Raw genomic sequence first — 20,230 nt, 5'->3', positions numbered from 1 at the left:
GTATATAGATTATATGGATTTATTTTACCTTTGATTCTCATTAAAAACTTTTACCTTATACACACATATTCACACCCGTCCATCTTACTTACCAACATGTTTATATAAAAACAGTTTATATATAAAAATCTAATGATAAAAGAAATCCGTAGACTTCAAAGGGTGTCTTTGGTATCTAGGCAGCAAGGGTTTTCACTCCTGTTTATTTTGAAAATAAGCTATTAGAGTCAGGACCAACTTTTATTCAGTAAGCTTGTCTTCTCAAATAGCTATAAATACTATCAAGTCATATAGGAAATTGAGCTTGTGTGGAAAGTTAGAGCAAAAAATGTAAGAAACAAGACTCTGGAAAAATATAGATTATGGTTCCTTGTGGATCCAGCTGTGGAGAGTCACTGTGGCTAGGGGAATCAGCCTGCTCCTAAAGACCATAAGAACCTGCATTCCAGTCCCAATTCTAGCACTCATAGCTCTGTGATGACACTGTTCAAGTAAAAAGGCTTCTCAGAATCTGAGATTTCTTATTTGTAAAGGAATATATTAGTTCCTGATTCTTAAAATCATTGGGAAGATGAAATAATATGTAAATAGTATTTAACAGAATTTAAATACTTTAATTGCTTGCCTATTCATTTTAAGGCAAATATTTTGAAACATCCGAAAACTGAAGCTGTGTATCTTCCAGAAATACTCATCAATCAGACATTTCTGTGAAATAAAAGTTCAGTGTGACTTTGTAAGCAGGCCCTATAAAACCAGGGTATCTCCATGCTCCAGCCAGATGGCCACATGCTGAAGGGAGAAATTAAAAAAAGGTTCTTTTTCAGAAAATCCTCTTTGGTTGGTTCCTTCATTAGGATTTGGCACAATGCCACAGCAACAGATGGATATGAATACAGGCAACCATAGAGGCTGTGTTTGTACCCCAAGTCTTGGCATATGGCACCAGATTCTCTCAGCAGGCTGTCAAAACAGCTGCTACATACTGTCCCACCTGCCATTGCGAACCTCTGCCAAGGGTGTCCGAATTTAGAGAAGAACCTGCTGCCAGGCGATGTTCCTGTATTAGAACCCATACCTTTGCCTTTTGAGCAGCAGAGGCCCTTTTCAAATCATTATTTACACTTCCTGGGGATGAAGGACATATTTAGCCATTCATACATCTATCATTTCATTAATATCGAGGGAAAAGCAAATCTTTGTAGAATAAAGTGGATAGAGTCATATTCAAATCTCAACTTGAGAATGTATTTGCAGTTCAAAAAAGTTATTTAACATCTTTGATCTTTAGTTGTCTCTTCTTCAAGTGGAAATAAATCATACTTGATAGAAGTGTAGTGATTAGAAATATTGATTCAAAGCAGAATTGTGGTGGTCACAAATATATCAGTAGTGGTCACAGGAGTAACAATTGTGAAACCTAACATTAGCAAAGTAGTGCTCAAAATTCTCCAAGCCAAGCTTCAATTGCACGTGAACCATGAACTTCCAGATGTTCAAGCTGGATTTAGAAAAAGCAGAGGAACCAGAGATTTGCTAGATCATCAAAAAGCAAGAGAGTTCCAGAAAAACATCTACTTTTGCTTTATTGACTACACCAAAGCCTTTGACTGTGTGGATCACAACAAACTGTGGGAAATTTTTAAACAGATGGGAATACCAGAACACCTCATCTGCCTCCTGAGAAATCTGTATGCAGGTCAAAAACCAACAGTTAGAACTGGCCATGGAACAACAGACTGGTTCCATATTGGGTAAGGAGAACATCAAGGCTGTATATTGTCACCCTGCTTATTTAACTAATATGAAGAGTACATCATGCACAATGCTGGGCTGGATGAAGCACAAGTTGGAATCAAGATTGCTAGGAGAAATATCAATAACCTCAGATATGCAAATGACACCACCCTTATGGCAGAAAGTGAAGAAGAACTAAAAAGCTTCTTGATGAAAGTGGAAGAGGAGAGTGAAAAAGTTGGCTTAAAGCTCAACATTCAGAAAACTAAGAACATGGCATCTAGTCCCATCACTTCATGGCAAATAGATGGTGAAACAATGGAAAAGGTGAGAGACTTTATTCTTTGGGGTTCCAAAATCACTGCCAGTGGTGACTGCAGGCATGAAATTAAAAGACGCTTGCTCCTTGGAAGAAAAGCTATGACCAAGCATGTTAAAAAGCAGAAACAAACGTCCATCTAGTCAAAGCCAAGGTTTTTCCAGTAGTCATGTATGGATGTGAGAGTTGGGATATAAAGAAAGGTGAGGGTCAAAGGATTGTTGCTTTTGAGCCGTGGTATTGGAGAAGACTCTTGAGAGTCCCTTGGACTGCAAGGAGATCCAACCAGTCAATCCCAAAGGAAATCAGTCCTGAATATTCATTGGAAGGACTGATGTTAAAGCTGAAGCTCCAATACTTTGGCCACCTGATGTAAAGAACTGACTCACTGGAAAAGACCCTTATGCTGGGAAAGATTGAAGGCAGGAGGAGAAGGGGATGACAGAGGATGGCACAGTTGGATGGCATCACTGATGCAATGAACATGAGTTTGTGTAGGTTTTGTCAGTTGGTTCTGGATAGGGATGCCTGGCATTCTGCAGTCCATGGAGTTGCAAAGAGTTGGACACGACTGAGTGACTGAACTAAACTGAACATTTGTTGAACTTTTATTATGTATCAGATATGACTCTAAGTGTTTCTACAAGAGTAAGTTATTTAATTCTTACAGCCACCTCTCAAACAGATGAATAGTTAAGAAACAGATAAAGAAACTGAAGCAGAATGAGTCTAAATAATATGTCCAGGATTACAAAGCTAGAAAGCTTTGGAATGGAAATTAAAACCCAGGCAGTCTACCTCCAGAGCCTGCGCACTTAATCATCACTGCAAGTGTTAAAGGAATGGTAAGTATTTTCATGGGGGGACAAAAAAAGATTCACAGGAAATTGAGTATGTTAATGAAATCTCCACTGGTGAAAAGCAAATGACAGCTATAGGATCTGTGAATGATTTCTAACTGGCACTTCTTGCTTAGGCAAGAAAATTTGCTAAGAGAAGGATAATTCAAAGTCACTGCTTTTTATGGGAACCCAGAAATAGTGCTACGAAAGTCAAAATCATTATAGGCATATTACTAAGAAGAAGTATAATTTAAGCAATTGAGCAAATCCTGAAAGAATTGTTTTTATATTTTAATTGCTAACAGAATAAATTTAGTTAATGGATTTTATATTCTTAAATTTACATTTGATATTAATGCTAGTCTATTTATGTGATTTTATACACGGTGCATTAAATGCAGCTTGATCTGATAAAATTGATTTTATTAACTTGGAAAAAATTAACCACTTGTTGAAACTGGATTGGTCTCACATGTATATTTAAAACCTCTTTCAACCAGGTAAATATCTTTATTTTCTTCTATGAAGGACTATAGACTTAAGGAGAGGAATATCAATTGAGATCAACAAAGTTTAAAACAGATTCATTTAGATTAACTTTTAAACCCATACAATTAGCATCTTCACTGTGCTTTACTTTGAACATTTAGAACATGCAACACATCCTTTATTTATAAATGCAACAAATCGTAAAATATATATTTTGATGCAGTATAAAGCCTGTAATGGACTAGAATGTTAGGTAGGTGGATACAGATTGAAATAGAAACACATACAATTAGGCAAAGGGACATTAAGAGGGAACAGATAAGAAAAAGAAGCTGGACAAGAAACAAGGAAGAAGACCCCAGTTCTCTCTTCTTTAAATTCAGATCTGCTTGGGTTCTCCCTTCCCTTCCTTTGTCCAAAAAGTACATCTATGAGATCTCATCAGAAGTCTAGTCCTACCTTGCCTCTTGCATAGTATCTTCATTTAGTTGGATCAAATATTTTAGATCATTTCATAGTCATTTATGGTATGATAAGCTGAATAATACCTCCCTAAAGATGTCTGTGAGCTTATCCTTAGAATTTTGAATATATTACCACTGACTGGTGGCTCAGACAGTAAAGAATCTGCCTGCAATGCAGGAGACCAGGGTTTGACACGGTTTGAGAAGATCCCCTGAAGAATGGAACCCACTCCAGTATTCTCGCCTGGAGAATTCCGTGGACAGAGGAGCCCTGTGGGCTACATTCCATGGGGTTTCAAATATTGAACACAACTGAGCAACTAAGATTTTGGGGGAGGGACATCTCAAGTGGCCCTAGTGGTAAAGAACTAGCTTGCCTAGTACAGGAGACATAAGAGATGTGGGTTTGATTCCTAGGTTAGGAAGATCCCTTGGAGCAGGAAATGGCAACCCACTCCAGTATTCTTGTCTGTAAAATTCCATGGAGAGAGAAGACTGGACGACTATAGTCCACGGTGTCACAAAGAGTTGGACACATAACACACACATGACAAAAGGGAATTGACAGATATGAATAAATTAATAATCTGGAGATAGGGAGATTCCCCTACATTATCTGGGCAGGCACAGTGTAATTTCAAAGTCTTCATAGGAGAATAAAAAAGGGAGATCAGAGTCTGAGAGACAGAAATCTGACAAAGGATGCAGAATTGTATATCCTTTGTCAAATCCCACTGTCATTAGAAGCTGAAAAAGGCAAAGAAACAGTTCTCTGATAGAGCTTCCAGAAGGAATGCCGACTTAATCACCCATTTTGGACTTCTGACCTCAGGACAATAAGAAAAAGATTGTGTTGTTTTAAGCCATCCAAGTTTGTGGTGATTTATTACAGAAGCAGTGGGAAACTCATGTAGAAGGGTTAGCCTAGAATTAATTTTTTATCACTACAAAATATAGAAATCTATGTTTATAGATATTCAAATGTTCATTTTCCCCGCAATCTTGAGGACCTAGTGTGGATAAATAACTACAACAGTATTCCATATAGGAGAAAGGGTGTTTTTAAAAAAAAAAAAAAAAATGACAGTAACTAGATTAAACTTACCTCATCTGTTCAAGTAATACCCTCATTGATAAATTCCACCCAGGATGTAGAAAGTTGAAAAATTCTGGCCTAACAAAAGTTCTTAAAAGCCAAAATAATCTAAAAATCATAGCTTTTCTTGAATTTGTCCAAGAGTTAGAGTTGTAGGATGAATAACGTGCCTGAAATGCAAAGAAATATAAGTATATCCATGAAGAGAAGAACAAAATGACTGACTGACCTTGAGAAGAACATGGGGGAAATTTGAGGCCAGCAAACAACTGGCGAGACCAATTCAACTGCGATTATTAATGAATTTCCAAAGGCCAAGTCTGGAGTGGTATGAAGATGACAGAGCCTGGGAGACTTGTGCACAAGAGAAGTGCATGCCCACTGGGGTGTTCCTCTCTGTGGGTCTTCACGAAGTGTTCAGGGGAGAGAGGAGGGGCAGGGCAGAAGGCCAGAGAAGTACTCCTTCCATGACTCGGGACTCAAAGAGTCATATAATCCCACATGAACTTTTTAAAGATGATGACTCTGTGTTTAACTTAAAAAAATACTTTTTTATTTTATATTGGGATATAGGCAGTTAACTATGTTGTGATAGTTTCAAGTGACCAGAGAAGGAAGTCAGCCATACATATATATGTATCCAGACTTCCCTCCTATCCAGGCTGCCACATAATATTGGGAAGAGTTCCAAGTTCTATATAATAAGTCCTTTTTGGTAATACATTTTAAATATGGCAGTATGTACATGTCCATCCCAAACTCCCTAACTGTCCCTGATCCCCTGCAACCATAAGTTCGTTATCTAAGTCTGTGAATCTCTTTCTGTTTTGTAAGTTAGTTTGTATCATTTTTTTTTTAGATTCCATATATAAGGGATATTATACAGTATTTCTCTTTCTCTGTCTGATTTGCTTCACTTAGTTTGATAATCTCTAGATCATGTTGCTGTAAATAGCATTATTTCATTCTTCTTAACAGCTGAGTAATAGTCCATTGTATATATGCACCATAGCTTCTTTACCCATTCCTCTGTCGATGGACATAAGTTACTTTATGTTTTGTCTATTGTAAACAGTGTTGGAATGAACATCAAAGTACATAGATTCTTTGAGATCATGTTTTTCTCCTGATGCATGCCCAGTGTATTTTATTAATAGAAATATCTTTGCCTTTTCCGAAAGGAAAGATATTTTATTCCTTAAAAATAAATAAATTTTTATTTATTTAATTATTTTTCTCTGTGCTGGTTCTTTACTACTCTGTAGGTTTTCTCTAGTTGCAGCAAGGGGGCTCTAGAATGTGGGCCCAGTAGCTGTGGCACATGGGCTTGCTCTGTAGCATAATCCCACATGAACTTTTGTCCCCTAAGGGGGGGGGCGGAGAAACCTTGAGTAAATAGGTGAGAGTCAGTTCTGTCATTCCCAAGGCACAGGCTCATTGCAGTAGGAAAATATAAAGGAATGAGAGAGAGGAGGAGGAGGAAGTCATCTTTCCCTTTTGGAGGAAGTCAGTTAATCATTTTGGGCATAGTCTCTTACCACTAAGGGAAGGAGAGAGGTCACAGGAGCTTTTTAAGGCAAAGCTCAACCGGAGCACCTGTAACACACACCTGCTGCCCACCACACACAGGCTACCAGGTACTGAGGAACAAGTAACAGAAATGCAACGCTGTGAGAGGAAAGACAGAGGAGAGGGACTCTCTCAGAGGTATAGGCACACAGGGAAGCCTTAAAACTCAGGGTGGAGCAAAATCATTGAGGAGAGTCTTCTGACAACCCAACACACCCTTAAACACAAGGTAAGGTTAGAGGAGTCGTAAATAGGTGCCTCACTGGAGATAACCAATAGCAACGCTAAAGCCCAAAACTAGTCTTCTGACTGGACTGACGCAACAGCTACCTCTCCCAATAACGGTCTGTGAAATGTAGCCAGTAAAAAAAAAAAAAAAAAAAATCATATACATACAGAGGAGTAAAAATAACATTCTCAGAAAATAGAAAAAAAAATTAATAAAATCAGAAGTTGTCCCTTTAAAAAGATCAATAAAATATTTTAAAATAGGTTTATATCCTAACCATTCTGATCAGGAAAAAACAAAGCAAACATAAGCAATATGAGATAAAAAAGGAATATCATTGTAGATACTACAGACATTATAGGAAAAGTAAGGAAATACTATGAGTATTTTCATGTTAAAAATCCATCAATACAGATAAAATGAAAAAAAAAATCCTTGAAAGGTACAAATTGAAAAATTTTACTAAAAAAAAAAAAAGTAACTTGAATAATCTAAACCATATAAAATTTCCAGATGAAAAATTAGAAGAAAATGTTGACTTTGAGTTAGATACTTTGGATACAACACTAAACTCACAACTTGTTAAATAAATTTCAAATTGGACTTCATCATAATTAACATTTTCTACTTTCAAATGAAAATATTAAGAGAATGAAAATACAAGCCATAGGGTAGAAGGAAAATATTTGCAAATAACTAAGGTTCCATTTATATGATATTCTGGAAAAGGCAGAACTGTTCAAACAGAAAAAGGATTAGTGGTTGCCAGAGGCTTGAGGTGGAGAGTGGATCTGACCACAACCTTTTCTAAGGTTGCTGTATGAATTTATGTATATATCAAGTCTCATAGAATTATTCACCAAAGATGTTGAACTTCACTGTACCAAGTAAAAAGAGATTCTCATTTGAACTGCAGATATTTACAAATCAGACAAAGCCTGTCTTTTTTAGAGTACAAATGATGCTGGAGAAAATAGACAGCAGACAATTAAATATGTAAAGACATGATACAATTGCATTTGGCTGAGTCATTCATACTAAAAAGTGCAATAAGAAATAAGGCAGGCTAAAACAGTGTGCTTTCCACACTCATTCACGTAATGATAAATAATGACAATATTTAACAGCACATTGATTAAGTGACTTAAGGCTGTTTTTCATCAGAAGGAATTGGTGGTGGCTTGGGGACAGGAAGACACAGTCTCTCCAGGCGTTGTCTGCTCATCCCAAGAAGTAAGGGGACCTATACTTGGCAACTGTTACAATTTATGCCTCACAGACTGGAGAATTCTTCGGTAAAGGAATGGATTGGGAGTTGGCCTCTATTTTACATAGGGTGATCAGGTGAAACCTCTGGAGACACAACATTTGAATAGAGACCTTGATGAAGGAAGCAAGTCCTGAAGAAAAAAAAATCATCTGAGGAATAATTGTTTCAAACAAAGAAAGAGCAACCACAATGGATCTTGTTCCTGGGAAAGAAATTCTGCAAGTGAGGCAAAAAACAAGCACTATGGGACTGGAGAGATGTAACCAATAGGAAACCTTATTGAGGCTAAAAGGTGAAATTAAGGAGGTGATCAGGAGAGTCAGATCATGCAGACTTTAGAGGTGATGGAAGAGAGTTGAAATTTATTTGTGTGCAAAATCAGCCATTAGAATGTTTTGAGAAAGGAGTAGAGTGTTATTTTTTACAAATTAAAAGATCAATATGACTTTTGAACCAAGAGTGTTTAAGAGATCAGATGTAAAGGCAAAGACATTGGTTAGAGGTCTAGTATAGTAGTGCAGGTGAATAACAAGAGAGGCTTAGCTTATGCTGTTAGCTGGGAAAGGGGTGAAATTGATTTGATTAAGAAAGCAATCTAAAAATATCCAAAGTGCTGTTGGATTAGATATGGGTATGAGGGTAGAAATGACATTAAATACTTCCAAGATTTTTAATCTTAACAACTGACTACAGTGATGTCATTTAGTGAAACTGGGAAGATTAAGGAAAAGCATATTGGGAGATTTGGTTCTGGATATAGTAATTCAACATACCTATTAGATATCTGTGAAGTGATGTGAAATACAGGGATAGATATAGAGAATGTAACTTTGGAAGTCATTAATATATTAATATACATTTACTAATTTGTTTAAACCATGGAGGTAGATGAGATCATGTAACAAAGGGAATATAGACCAGGAAGAGAAAAGTACTGAGTCCTCTCCACTTCAAAATCTTGAAGAAAAAGTAGACTTATGGAGAAGATGGTGGAGAAGAGAAACACCATGTAAACCTGGTGTTCCAGAAGCCAGGTGAACAAAAATGTCTCCAAAAGGGTAAAGTGACTGACCAAATAAATGCTCATAAACATTCAAGCATTATGAGAACTGAGAATTGAATACTGGATTTGAGAAAATGTTGGGCACAGTGACCGTGACAGTTAGTGGAGTAATGGGAACAGAACCTAGTTGAAGTGGCTTAAAGTGACAATTAGGAATAGAACCAGGGGGTGTAGTTTTTGAGTCACATCCTCTTACAAGGAACAGAGAAAAAGATGGTAAGATAGTAGACCCTGCAATATCTTTAAGGCTCTTGGGAATGAACCAATGGAAGAGGAAAAAATAATGATACAGGAAAGAGCAAGAGTAATTGCAAAGACTAAGTCTTCAAGTGGCTAAGGTGGATATGGTTCAGCTAGCAAATGTAAGAGCAGGAACAAAACAGAAGTGCAAAAAAAAATGTATGAGTGATTTACAGATAGACTAAGATCAGAGACAGAAAGCTCAAGGGCAAAGATGTAACCAGGAAAGAGAGAGAGAATTAAGAGCTAGGAGTCCTGTTTACTAGTGAACAGAGTCCACTGTGGCTGGAGCTATAGACTATGTTCTTCACAGGTCTGTTTCACAGACAAATTCAGTAATTCTCTACATATTCATTTTAAGTCAAAGAATTTTCTGGAAACTCCACAATGACTTTGAACAAAGAGCAAAAATTCCCCCATCGCTACCAAAAATGCCTAGATAGACAGTTTTTAGGTGGCTAAGTGAGACAGATTACACTGTATCCTAAATCTATTCCATTCTTTAGGTTTTCAACTAAGAGAAAGGATAAGGTCACAAAAAATTCTAGATGTGTGATTTAAATGGAAATGTCCCCCCTTTTTTACACTCTTTTTGCAGGAACCTCTGACTGAAGTCTAGTATAGCAAGTAGTCTAGATTCAGTCTTCTTATTTTTCAGTAAATTTCTTATGAAAACCTCTCTTCTTTCTAGAAATAGAATCCTTCATTTGGGGAAATTGTATCTCTTCTCCAACTAAAAATAAGCAGTTTTAGTAAGAGTTGCCATGCTTTCTGAGGTCACAGAAGAGCGGAAGAGAATGGTGGTGGGAAGATATGATTCAAGCAGAGTATTTTCTTAGAAAATTTTAATTTAGAATAAATTTTAAAATATCTTTTCTATAGCAACAAAGTTGAAAAATGTAAGCTTGAGAAGTGACAGGCTCATTGAGAACATTGATTCAAGAGAATGAGGCCGACAAGGCAGAAACAGGATGAATGATGAAGGCGGAGTCCTGACAGCGTTCAGTCCGTAGCTCAAGGGCCCCCACGTTTCATGCCCTTTGCTTATACGATCTCAATTTATGTTTATGGATCTCAATTTTCTGTTTATAGGCTTATAGATTTCAATATGTTTATAGATCTCAATTTTCCCCTAAGTCAGTTATTATCTCTTCTTCATCTCAAGCACAAGAAATCCTAAAGAACATAAAAATGAATGCCTGCAAAAAGAACTATTGCAAGTGATGCATCCATCCTGGGGAATTTATGATATGCAATAATGAAATCACTGTTGAGACTATCATCGATTAACACAAGGACACGAACACTGGGTTCCTTATAGCTAAAGCCATACAGTATTTGGTAGAAAAATGCCAGATGTTGGAGTTTTTTGCCTTTGTCTTGCGTCCATTAGTATGGGGGAGAGAAGCTAGCACTACTGAATGCAGACAGAAAAGAGCAGAACTATTTTCCTCACTTTTCAGACTCTGGTCAATGATCCCCGAGTAAGTAACATTAGAGAATTATGTGCCTATTAAATTATATGTGCCAAATCCTCTTCTACATTTCAAATGAATGTGATATTCAGATATGCAGATACCAAAAAGCCAGAGGATTTGGCAAAGCATGATCTCAGCAGACATCTACCAAGCATCCCCTGCCAGGCAGAGGTAATAACGCCTTGCTATAAACTGCACTGATAGAATTGGAGGTAGCCTAGGGGCAGAAAGCAGATTAGTTCTGTATCAGTATCCCAATCAAGGCAGAAGCAGAGACTGAGGCAAAGAGAAAAACCTTAATCCAAGGTCATAAAGACTCAGGCAAGTTCCAGGAGTCTGTTACTATTTCAAAGCATGAATGAGACAAATAGAGTCAAGATAAAAGATTATGGCTAAGCGATATTTTGTAGTTGTCATTCACCAGCCAAACCTCACACAATGAAATCAGCTCACATTTAAGTTGGATTTAAGATGGTTAGATTGTTAGACAGCCTCAAAAATACCAAGGTATGCATATGCCCAAGGCAGTTCCTCAATTTTTGTATGCTCGTAAAAGGAACAGGGCTGATGGATCCTAAAGCATGCTCTGGGGGTATACTACTAATATGAAAGTTACTAACCACTTGTGGCTATTAAATTTAAATTTATTAAAATTTAAAATATTAAAGATTCTGTTCCTCAGTCATAATAAGTCCTATTTCACGTATACATGTTGTTGATGGCTAACACATCAGTTTCTGCCAAAGAACATTTCTAAGATCTCTCACTATTGGGTAGTACTGCTCTAGGAAATAAGTGACCAAACCTCCTGATGGGTGAAAATAATGAGGATCCACACACAGCTTTCAACAGAGGAAGCAGGATCTGGGATGGCCACTTTGGCTCATCACACAACACACTACAAGGACAGGAAAGGCACCATCGTCCCAGGCCTTCTAGCCCCATTATTCACAAAACTATCCAAGTTCAGCTGAATATGATATACGTTCTGGAGTAATGAACATTAGTAAGCTATATCCTCTTCCCTCTTTTGTAATTGAGAAAGCTTAGTTGAAATTTCTTAAAAAAAAAAAAAAAATTCTCCACCATTAAATATTTGGGGCCAATGCAAACAGTCATGCCTTGGTAACTGACCATCACTGAGAGGTAACAGTGAATTCTATATTTTCCATTAACTGCAGGACTCCTGTCAGAGTTTTCTGATAAGTAAACCCTAGAGAGCCAGTGCTTCTGGATGGGCTCAGCCATTAGAGACAGGAAATGAAAATAGAATCAATATATAGAAAGATAGATCTCCTGGAGAGAGAAGACAGCAGCTGGAATAAACACAAAAGAAACAAAACCACTTAGCAAAACTGAATCAGAGCATAGAGCTTATTTCAGGAAATATACTTTTATATATTTATAATTTTAAATACAGTTGATTATATAAAGGAAAGAATATTCACTACTAAAAGCTTACTTAGTGGCCTAGAAGACAAAATCGAAGAAATATGTCAAAGATGGCATAAATGCAAAGTAATAGAAATAATAAAGAAAAAGAGTCAGATATTTGGATGCATTTGAAGAAAAGCTAATTGACCAAAAAAAGAAAAAAATGTATCATAGAAGAAAAAGGAATAGACGGGCAAAATAATATTATTAAACAAATATAAGACAGAAACTTCTCTAAGTTGAGGAAGCATGTGAATTTATAGTTTTAAAACATATACAAAATTCTGGGCAGGTTTTGTGGGTAAAATTCCTGAATTCCAAGAATAAAGAAAAGTTCTACTGGTTTTTTAGAAGAAACACACACACACAAAAAAAAATCCATAAAGAAAATATAAGTAGTTCTTGGCATCAGTTCTTGCGAACCAAAAAAATATATATTTATGTAATTATTTATTTTTAGGAAACCTCATTCACTCATTTTTTTTTCCAAAGAGGCTCTACTGAGGTCAATTTTCTGGGTTATTCTTACGCTTAAGGCTTTTTGTTGTTTATTTGTTTGTTTTTGTTTCATTTTCTGTTCCACTTGGGACATAACTTGTTATTGTTGTTTATTGCTAAGTCTATGTGACTCTTTTGCAACACCATGAACTGTACCCTGCCAGGCTCCTCTGTGTGCAAGATTTTCCAGGCAAGAATACTACAGCAGGTCACCATCTCCTTCCCCAGGCGATCTTCTCGAACCAGGGATCCAATCTGCATGTGCTGCATCGGCAGGAGGATTCTTTACCACTGAGCCACCTCAGAAACCTGTCAAGACACAGTTTAGCACTTATATAATTCTCTCTGTGTGTGTTAGTGGCTCAGTCATGTCCGACTCTGTGATCCTATGAACTATAACCCCCAGGCTCTTCTGCCCATGGAATTCTCCAGGCAAGAATACAGGAGTGGGTAGCCACTCCCTTCTCCAGGGGATCTTCCTGACTGCGGGATCAAACCCAGGACTCCCACACTGCAGGCAGATTCTTTAATGTCTGAGCCAACAGGGAAGCCAAACTTTAAGGCCAGGCTCACCCGGAATTTGAATTCAGGACACTTGCACACAAAATGAGAATCATACCCCTGAGCCAATGAGCTGACGTTCATTATATAAATCCAAGCACAAATTATTTTTCTCATAATCTTAAAAGTTCTATCTCTACTATATTCTAGCTTCATTTTACTTAGAATGCAACTTAAAAGAGTTAATATCACCAAAATTGTGGAGAAGGTGATCCTAGCCTCTATCCCTCAAGAAAGATAAACAATTAGACAGCTATCCACCAATGAAAATAGCTCTGAGCTAACTCAGGAATCCACTTAAAGAGCTTCAGCAACACAGCAGAGCCAAAAAATAAAAAAGGAAAGAAACTTGTGACTAACCACACAGAAAGTAGGAAGAACAGTTTCTTTGGCATGATGAGCCCCCGCCCCACAAGACAGTCACTACTTATAGCCAAGATGGAAATTCACCTCACTGGGGAAAGGAGAGTGGGATGAGTGACCAGCTTCCTCAGATTTTGGGGGCACTGCACAAAAGACCTGACTCAGTTTCATCATGCCCTGAGACCAGCTGAGACATCTAGAGATTAAAAGGAACAAGGGGAAAAGGGCACAGGCGATCAGTATCAGGCATGCGTGGTGACCATGACTCCCGATGGCCTGCTTTGAAGAGGACCACAACAGCCTTTGCTGCTGAGCATCTCAAGAGCCTTTATCAATGCTGTGGATGCCCAGAGCTTAGATCCATGAGAACCCTGTTGTAGTACCCAGCATACAGCTCTGCTGAGGACCCCACTGCTTTTCCCACTGAAGCAGTGGAAGCTGGAACAGCCAGCAAAGCAGCTGTACACTCCCTGAAGATTTCACAACTGAGGGCCCACAAACTTTTGTGTTCACATACTCCAGCTATTTGAATTCCTCTCCATCCCACCTGCCAGAGCTACTCCAACTGGCCCTGCCACAGATGTCCTGGGCCCTGGAATCCATGTCAGCAGACAGTCCTGGCCTTCGTGCCTATACAAGTATGCAATGCTAGTCCAGGCCTCTGTGATCAACACCCACTACTATGCATGTACCTGCAGCTAGTCCTCTAGCCACAAGAGTATGTACTCATAACCTAGGTCCCTGAAGCTGCCCAAACACCCAGAGCCAGCTTTAAGTTCTGTCATTGGATTTCACTGCCAGGCATGCCTGGGGTTATCCTTTGCAGTAGTGCACTGTGTATTTCCAGCCCCAACTCCTACCCCCAGACTCCACAGCCCTGAATACCCTTGAGACCAGCCCTTGCATCCACATTAGTGCGTTTTGACAGCCAAAACACCCACAGCTGCTCATGTGCCAGGAGCTGATTCCAAGCACTTTCATAGACCTATGCCACTATGCATGCATACAACTAGCCCCCGCTGTTGCAACGGCTTGGATCATCATAGCTGCTTATACACCTAGAGTTAGCCCTAACTTCCCCCATAGTGTGGCATCGGTGGTGTAGTGGTGAGCATAGCTACCTTCCAAGCAGTTAACCTGGGTTCGATTCCTGACCCATGCAGAGTCACCCTTCAGGGCTTCCCTTGTAGCTCAGTTGGTAAAGAATATGCCTGCAATGCAGGAGACCCTGGTTTGATTCCTGGGTCAGGAAGATCCCCTGGAGAAGGGATAGGCTACCCACTCCAATATTCTTGGGCTTTCCTTGTGGCTCAGCTGTTAAAGAATCCTCCTGTGATGCAGGAGACCTAGGTTCAGTCCCTGGGTTGAGGAGATCCCCTGGAGAAGGGAAAGGCTACCCGCTCCAGTATTCTGGCCTCGAGAATTCTATGGACAGTCGATGGGGTCGCAAAGAGTCAGACACGACTGAGCGACTTCCTCTTTCACTTTCTTTCCTCGATAGCTGGCTCTGGGACTCACTCCTGCACGTGGGCATACAGCCATCCCCTGCCACCACACGGGCACCTACGGTCAGCGCCAACAGTCACGTATGCACACCTGCAGTTTCAGCCACCACTGCCACCCGGCTTCAACAGTCCTGTGGCGACCATGGACCTGCTGCACGTCTCACCACAGGATCACGCAGTTGGTGACGTCATGGATCCCAGCTGGCTGAACCAATGCGACACCACGCCTCCTCAGATCCAGAGCCAACATCTGCCCCTCTGCATTACGTCCCACGTGACTAATCCCAGAACAGTCGTACACCTCAGATTTCACTCACAAGGGACTTATCAAAATCCATAAAATTTGCAAGAGGTGAAAGTTTCCTCAAATGTGAGACAGCTATGCAAGGCAACAGGGCTCACAAAGAATCAGGGAAACATCGTAACACCAAAGCAATGCAATAAACTTTCAGTACTGATCCCAAAGAAATGGAGATAAATGAATTTCCTGACAAATAATTCAAAATAATTGGTCACAATAAGCTCAGACAGCTATAAGAGAGCACAGATAACCAATCTAACAAAACCAGGAAAACAATACAAGAACAAAATAAGAAGTTCCAAGAGAAATAGAAAACATATAAAAAGAATCAAACAATTTTGGAGCTGAAGAATACATTCATGAAACTTAAAAAAACAAATGCAACAGAGTGTTTCAGCAGCAGACTCAACCAAGCAGAAGAATCAGTGTACTCAATGATAATTCATTTGAAATTATCCAGTCAAAGGGAAAAAAAGAAAAAAGAATGAAAAGAAATGAAGAAAGCCTATGAGACTTAAAGGACTCCATCAAGTAAAACAATATTTGCATTATGTGAATCCCAGAAGGAGAAGAGAGAAAAGAACAGAAAGTTTTTATAAAGCAATACTGGCATAAAACTTTCCTAATCTGGGAAAAGATATGAGCATTCAGGTACATGAAGCTCAAAATACTCCAATAAGTTTCAATCCAAAGAAGACTTCACTGAGACACAATTGCAATGTCAAAAATTAAAGACAAAGAAGAAGCTTGTATGCAAGAAGAGATAAGATCATCACATTTAAGAAATCCATACCTTTCTCCCCCCCAACAAGGTTACCAGTATATTGCTCAGCAGAAACCTTGCAGACCAGGAAAGAGTGAAATGATATATTCAAAATGCTAAAAGAAGAGAAAAACAAACAAACAAACAAGGTATCAACCATGAATATGTTAAATAATAAAGCTATCCTTTAAAACTGAAGGAGAGATAAAGACATTTAGGAATATGAAATCATATGAAAGTGAAACACATTACAAAGTTAAAAATTTACTGACATTCAGAAGACACTAATGCTGTCACTTATTATTATAGAACAAATATTAAAAGGTAAAAATAAAAAATAAAAGGTAAAAATAAATAAAATAACTATAGTAACAGTTATTTGTTAATGGATACACAATGTAAAAGGATGTAAATTGTGATATCAAAAACTTGAATGCTAAAGTTAATAAAAGTGTAGTGGTTTTGTGTGCAACAAAATTAAGTTGTTATCAGCTTAAAATAGACTATTATAAGTGTATTTCATGTAAGTCTCATGGTAAACACAATGCAAAATACTCAGTATATACACATAGTATAAAGAGAAAGTAATCAGAGCATACCAGAAAGTCATTGGATTACAAAAGAAGACAGCAAAAGGAGAGAAAGAAGCAAAGGACCTACACAACAGTCAGAAAACAATGAACAAAATGGCAGTAAGTCCTGATCTTAAATAAAGTTTGAAGTTGACAATTTTTCCTGTCTTCTTCCTTCACAGTTGTTATGATGTTTCTTAAGACTTGCTTTGGTCTCTGTTTCTAGCCCAAATTCATACTAAGTGGAATCAGTGTGTTTACTGAGTGTAACTTTTCACTGCATAGTGATGATATTGGAAGGAGGGTAGCAGCCCTTGTGACCCAGATATTCAGAATGCTTTCCTTTAATTAGTTTCTTTGACAGTTGTCCAGAAACCACCTTTTATTTTGGGTATTTTTGATCCTTTGTGGGGAGTAATTCCTCTTTCTTATGTATGTTTTAGTTCAGATTTCCTCTACCCTTATTTATCTATCAATCCATTCCTTTTTGTTTTTTATCTTTCAGGAATTTTCAAAATATATGAACCAATGATCATGTATTTTCTAATTTTCTATTGTTATTACTATTTATTGTTTTAAATTTCTTTTCTGTAATATAACTTTGTAAAGAAGGAACATATAGATGTTTAATCTGAAATCATTTCATCTTTATTATTTCTTTTGGAATTAAAATATGCATCAAAAAGACTTACACTTGGAAAAGAGAACTAGGGGAAAATAATGAACTTTGTGGTGCTCCGATGTTACATATTATGATGCCTTTTCTCCCAAATGCTCTTGGCAAAGAAGACAAAGGCACTTATCAGGAAAGCGAACACAGCTACATCATCTTGAGTGGTGGCTAGCTAAAATGACAGTTATACAATAGAAAGTGCCATCTGGCATGGAACTCTCATCAAGCACAAAGAAGCGATGCATTGCAAAGAACACTATGTTGAGAGGCAGGTATCCTCTTGGACCAATGCTCCTCATCCTTGGTCCTTCTCTCTTCTTGTTTGCTCACTGGTTAGAATGTTTACTCCTCCATCGAACATGAGAAGATAAGATTGTCAGAGAGAATATGTCCAGTTTATTTTTAATTAAAATTTATTAAGAATTAAAAGATCCAGGCTTCAGAAGCTGAAGAAAAACAGTGACAAGTCATTGATAGACAATTTACATTAAAAAAGTAAGAATGGTCCTTAGACGTATGAAGTTATCTTCACTCACTCATATATAAATTCAAATTAGAATAATACATACCATTTCTTACCTATCAGGCTAATAAAACTTTTTGAAAATCTATGATGATATATTGTATGGGTGAGAATGTTGGAAAACATCCTCAAGTGGGAATTGTCCAACACTTTGGTAGGAAGATTGTCAATGCCTAATAAGACTTTATATGCATCAATGTTTTGATTCAGCAGTCTCCCTTCTAGGAATCTATGCTCAAACTGCATGTAGAACATTTTAAAAATACATATGCTGTAGGTAATTTATTGCAAGAATGCTTGTAAATGTAAAATACTGGAAATAATCTAGATGCATATAGATATATATATTTGAGTGAAGTATAATACATCCACACAGCTGTAAAAAATAATGAGAAAGATCTCTATGAATTGGATAACTTACAGAACATTCTGTTAAATGAAAAGACAAAGTATAAAAGTGTATTATAACATGCTGTTTTCATATAAGAAAAGAAAGGACATAAAGAGAAACACACATTCCTGCTTACTTTTGAAAAGATAAATACAGGACAGATAAACCAGAAACTACAGAGACTATCAGTAGGGATCGCTAGGAAAGAAGAAGTGGGGCATGGAGTCAGGGTAGTAGTGATGAATAGGTAGTAAAACTTTTCTGTGTATATATATTCATATTTATTAAAATGCTATTTAAAAAAGTCCTAGCAGCAAGAATGCATCCCTGGTGTCTCAGCTGGTAAGGAATCTGCCTGCAATGCAGGAGACCCCACTTCAATTCCTGGATTGGGAAGATCTGCTGGAAAAGGGATAGACTACCCATTCCAGTATTCTTGGGCTTCCCTTGTGGTTCAGCTGATAAAGAATACAACTGCAATGCAGGAGACCCGGGTTCGATCCCTGGGTTGGGAAGATACCCTGGAGGAGGGAAAGGCTACCCACTCCTGTATTCTGCCTGGAGAATTCCATGGACTGTATAGTCCATGGGGTCCACAAAGAGTCAGACATGATTGGACAACTTTCAATTTCAAAGCAGCAAGAATAGTAACAAAAGGAGAGGTGGACAAACAAATCAAGAAGGTGGTTGTGTCCTATGAGACTTGTCTTCATTCTTCAATCAGGTTCTTTATAAAAGAAAAAGTAAGCTGTAGGAAACAAGATGGTGGAAGAGTAGGTGGATGTGGAGTACATCTCTCTCCACAGATACATAAGAATACACCTTCAGACATAGAAGTACATGCAGAACACCAGCTGAGAGCAGACAGGAGTACCTGACCAGTGGAAAAGAATATATAGAACCATGCAAAACTCGGTAGAATGAAGGAACTAGGGGAAAAAGAAGGAGTGCTAGTAGGACTGGACCTGCCCTCAACAGGTGAGGAACTGAAGCAGGGGTCCAAGTCCCACTTCGGGGCCATTGTCTGAATCAGAGGAGAAACATTTAAGGTTGAGAGTGAAACAGCTGATCTGTGGAAGCCTAAATGGAATGAGAATCAGACAGTCCTTGCCACAGCCATACAGCCCCCGGATAGGAACGCTGGTGCCCTGGAAGACACAGTGGCTGGGTGCAGGAGTTTAGGGATGGTGGAGCATTCCCAGGGTGAGCACTGCTGTTGACTGCAGAGAGATGGATCGAGGGGAAATAAGGGAGGAGACTGTAGTGGGAAATGCCTGTGGAGGAAAGCCAGGCAGCCACGGGAGCAAGATGATACTGTTGAGTCATGCATAGGGGGTGGAGCCATCACCACAGCCTCTCTCTCCCCAAAAGCCAGCATCAGCAGCTGAACAATAGAGAGACTCACCCATCAAATACCTGATGCACCGAACTGCAGAGCAGGACCCCACCCAGGGTGCCCTTTTAAGTGCCTGATGTGCCAATTACAGAATAGGATATCAACCAGGGGGGCCCCTTTAGTGCCTGATGCCCCAAACAACAGAGAAGGGCCCCAGGCAAGGGAGCCCTCTAAGTGCCTGAGCGGGTGGAACTACAGAGAAAGACTGACCAAAGAGGCCTTCTGATCACCAGCTACAAGAGGCTCAGAAAAGGACTCTGATAGGGCCATAACCCCTGCAGTGGAGGCAGTCTGTGTCCCTGCAAACTTGGTGCCTCCAGGGTCCCCACAAGTCAAGCAGCTGTGCCATCTTCACACTCAACCCTCACTAGGGCAGAGCTGCCACAGGTTAAAAAATAAAGAAAGTCTTGGGTCTATGCATGCAGGCTTGCTTTGGTAGTGTCTGGCTGTTTGA

This window comes from Muntiacus reevesi, chromosome 18 (genome assembly GCF_963930625.1).
Source record: "Muntiacus reevesi chromosome 18, mMunRee1.1, whole genome shotgun sequence".
Taxonomy (NCBI): Eukaryota; Metazoa; Chordata; class Mammalia; order Artiodactyla; family Cervidae; genus Muntiacus; species Muntiacus reevesi.
The sequence above is the reverse complement of the archived record's forward strand: the minus strand, read 5'-3'. Positions refer to the sequence as shown.